Genomic DNA, 4,766 nt, shown 5'->3' on the forward strand with positions numbered 1-4,766 from the left:
GATAATAATAATAATAATAATAATAATAATAATAATAATAATAATAATAATAATAATAATAATAATAATAATAATAATAATAATAATAATAATCAAAAGACCATTAAAATATACTTCAAGAACACAGTAGTCTATTATTATTATTATTATTATTATTATTATTATTATTATTATTATTATTACAAAAGCAAGATGAAATAAGCCCAATGGTTCCAAGTGGAAAAAGTAGATGAATGAGGATAGGAAACAAGGAAATAATTGAAATATAAAGAAGGCTAAACAAACAGAATAAAATAGTTCAAGAACAGTTACAGCATTAGATTAGATTCCTCACATATAAACTATAAAAAAAATATAAAAGCAAGAGGAATAAAAGTAAGACAGAACCGCATGCCTAGTGTACCCCAAGCCAAAGAATCATGAAGAAAGTGGAAGGCCATGGTACAAAGGCTATAGTCCTACCCAAGACTAGAGAACAATGGTCTTATTTATGAGGATTTCTTCTCCTACGAGAGCTTCTTAGCATAGCTAAAGAGTCTCTTCTACCCAAATCAAGAAGGAAGTAGCACTGAACAATTATACTGCAATATTTAACCATTGAGCGTATAAGAACTGTTCGGTAAGCTCAGAGTTGTATGTGTATAAGGATATAGGAGACTATGGTAATAATTTGCAAAACTATTCGGTGTGTGTGTGTGTGTAGGCAAAACACAAAATGAATAGTAAATAGCGAGCAGGATCCGATGTAATACTCTCTGGCTAGACAAAGAACCAAATAATTCTCTAGCGGTAGTAACTCAAGAGGTGGCTGGTGCTCCTGCCAATCTACTACCAATTATAGCATAAGGATTAAAACCTTTTAACAATAAATCTATTTCTGAGAATGACATTATAGTTTACAACAACAAACTAAATTCGTGTTAATAATTAACAGCGACATTTCTAGGCGTTTTCATTTAGTGTGTTGAGTAGGATTATTTATATACCTTGATTTTTCCTAAATGAAATGTCAGATATCCTTTTAGTGCATACATTTTTTTTTTTCTGAACTGAATGTAATAATAATAAAAAAATAATATGAGCTCAAAGCTTCTTCTTCCACTATTTAACTTCTACTCGGAGATTATAAATCAGGATTGGGGGGGAATCCGGCGTCTTCAGATGGACATTAATGGGTTTGCTTAAAGATCGAGTGTGGAAGAGGAAAAAAGGAATTGAGAAGGTGTAACAGACATTAAAAGAATTGGAAGAGGAGCAAAATTATGCCGTGAATAATAAAAAAAAAAGACGAAGGAACTTAGAGCGTGAACGAGAAAAAGAAAAATAGGGAAACAAAGATAATTATAAATTGCGCGGAAGGGTGAAGAAGGAAGAAAAAAGTCGAAGAGGAGCATAATGTGAACAACCATTAAAAGGAGGGTCCATAAAGGAGAGCATATTATGGACGAGAAGGGAAGAACAAAGAATAGTCAGAGAACAGTAAAACGTGGACAATAAGAAAAATAAAACATGCAAAAAGGATTAGAATAATGTGACGGGATCAGAGGTTTGCAGAGAATTAGAATGTAATTGAGAAGGAGAAAAGATATATGATAATAATAGTACCATAAGAAATAGGGGATTCATCATATATTTACATCTATTTGTTTCGTTAAGGAAGGTCAGGACTAATACTGAGTAGGTAACTTGACCCTAGACAGAACCTAGAATGTAATACATGATGATGATGATCCAGATGGCCATATCTGTATATAAAGCGGTTTCTTGCCCCAGACAGCCCAGAAGAGAGATAACTACTATGAGAAATGATTGGATCGAAGGCAGTCTGATCTGAGTTCTAAAACGATGGCAACCACACTTCAGTACAACCTAACTTGCTCTTCTTCGGTCCTCGAAAAGATATTTCCTTTATTATGTATCGATTTTCTCTGGCTAAGCAACAGAGAGAAAAATGGAAAGTACCTTGTCATAAGCTTAAAGAGGGAGAGGAAAGTACATTCGGACATCGGAATTTCTGGCACACGTTGCTTAGATAAAATGCAACATATCACACCTTTACTGCTCGTCTGGTAACCAATAGTGGGTGAAAGGATAGATGGGATTTCAGGTGAGCCGGATGACAAACAGGAACTCGCCGAGCAGTAAGGATGTGACAGAGTACACTTCTACAGAACAAGATGTGCCAGAAATGCTTGCGTCGAGCTGTTTAGTAACTAAAACTTACGTTGAAAACCAACAGCGAATTCCGTCCCAAACTCTAAGTGAGTATCTTTCGAAAGTGACCTGCCACTAAATTTCGAGTTAAGTTTTACAACCTATTACAGACATTCTTTAAAATATTTTTTATCATAAACTCTGATAAAAATATCAATCCTTTCTATTCCACTTCTCATCTATTATGACAACTCTCAACTCCGATTATATTTTTTTTTATTGTTTGTTTCCGGAAAGTTTTTGTTGATAATGAATACTTTGAAGTAAAATTCTTGAGAATACTACTATCGTTTCCAGAGGCCGTGTAATAGTGTTTTTTTTTTTAATAACTCCTAAAATAACTGATGAATTTCCATGATATCAAAGCAGGGAGCGCTTTCATACAATGGCCTAATTTTGTGAAATACTGTGCATTGCCAATTAGGCTACGTTTCATTAACTTTTCTACTTAAGAAAATGATGCTAATTCCAGTCTTAGCCACCCACACATTCGCAAAAGTGATGACGTCCCTCAGTGACGTTGTTAAAACGTTTTTTCCCCTGTACCTCCCATCCCCCGAAATAGATAATTGTCATATGACCTACCCCAAGCAATACGAGATTCTTTGTCAGTAAAAGTTCAGCATACCTGGTAATGTGATTCGTGACTTTAGATTTTACCTAAATACAAGACCAACGTTTTATATCTTACCCACTCACTTACATTGAAGATCAAGAATGAGACTTATGACAAGAGACGAAAGAAGCCATGCTAACCCTACACTTCGCACTTCAAGCGAGTGTTGGTAAAGCAATAGAAATATAGTTTTTTTTTAGGTTAAGCCGTAGGACTCATTCTTCCGTACAACACAGGTTACTCGATACATCAATTGCCAAGAAGAAAATGACAGAGAGCATTGTTTGATATAATTTATCATATCAATTTCACCAGAGAGAGTACCTCGAAGGCCTTAGAAGGTAGACTTCTAAAAGATGTTTCATATAAGGGCATTGACATCAGCCATTTGATAAATTTATAAATCATATATATATATATATATATATATATATATATATATATATATATATATATATATATATATATATATATGTGTGTGTGTGTGTGTGTGTGTGTGTTTGTATGTGTGTGTTCATACATACATACATAAGATTTATTATATTTCAAGCTATAGTTTTAAATATTTATTTACGTTATAAGTACCAGTACCTATTTTTGAAACATAAAAGGTATGTGACAAATATCATTGTGACTTTGTCCACTGAATCATATCAGACTTCAATTAATGAACCAAGCAACCTTACTTTGAGAAAACCATTGACATTGTCTACATGACAAGCTGATATACTCGTATCAAAGTATTCATTAGCTTTGCTTTTCCAAAATAATGTTATCACCAATTGCTGGAAACCATAGATTTATGAGGGATAGAAAAAAAAACAAGAAATGGACACTTATACATTTTACTCATCATCACTCTAAAGGAAAAAAATTGTTTTCTATTTCTACTAAGTTTTTATTTTATTTTTAATTCTATTTTATTTTTTAGTCGCAAATCCAAAATTTGTAGGAGTCCGAGTAGAATATCTCTCAGGTGCGATTCCACACCCCTATTTTAAAGCTCTTCTATTATGTTTGATAATTTGTGTTAACCATCTAATCATTATCTACCACCATTAAACATTTTATAGCTCTTCCTGCTCATTTTATATGTGCAGTACACAGGTCTTTCCTAACAGGGATTTCCTCGGTAGCCTAATAACAATGGGAATGAAGGAAAGAAGGCAAGATGGAAGGGGGGGGGGAGTACTAGGATGGCTATAGGTGTAAACACCGAAGGAGGGTTGGGGAAACCTGTGCATCACAGTTACGTGATTACGTAACACTTCTTCGAAACGCTCTGAAGGAAGGGAAAAAGTTCCTCTTTTTTTTCTAAGAGTAAACGGGTTAATTAAGCACATATGTCAATTCATGGTACCACCAAAAATTAGGCCAATGTTTGAAACATTCATTGCTGTAGTTTCATGGAAATTCCTATGCTGGTTTGTTAGATATTTGGGAAAAAAACACTATTACACGGCCTCTCGAGACTAAGAGAGAGAGAGAGGAGAGAGAGAGAGAGAGAGAGAGAGAGAGGAGAGAGAGAGAGAGGTGGGGGGTGGGGGGGGGGGGGGATTTGCAGCAATGAATGGACGCAAATAAACTGACATCTCTCCTACAGTTTCTAGAATTCCAATATCGTTTTCAAATCAGTTGATTCCCCAGAGTAAAACCCGATCCAATGAGAGATACGTTCAGAGACTTCTCTTTTTTTCTACAAAACTATTCAGATGAACGGGTTTTCTCTTCCTGTGACAAACATAAAGGTATTTGACGAGCGTTTGACTCTTTTTCTGAATAATAGAATTTTATTTGGGCAATTGTTATAATCTAATTTATATTTTCATCATAATAGAGTCATATTATAATTAGTGAAGAAAAAATAAATGCGCATTTTTGAAAGTTTCTTTGGAAATTTCACATTAAAAAAAAAAAATCCCTGAATTATTTTGAA

This window comes from Palaemon carinicauda, chromosome 29, assembly GCF_036898095.1.
Source record: "Palaemon carinicauda isolate YSFRI2023 chromosome 29, ASM3689809v2, whole genome shotgun sequence".
NCBI classification, from domain to species: domain Eukaryota; kingdom Metazoa; phylum Arthropoda; class Malacostraca; order Decapoda; family Palaemonidae; genus Palaemon; species Palaemon carinicauda.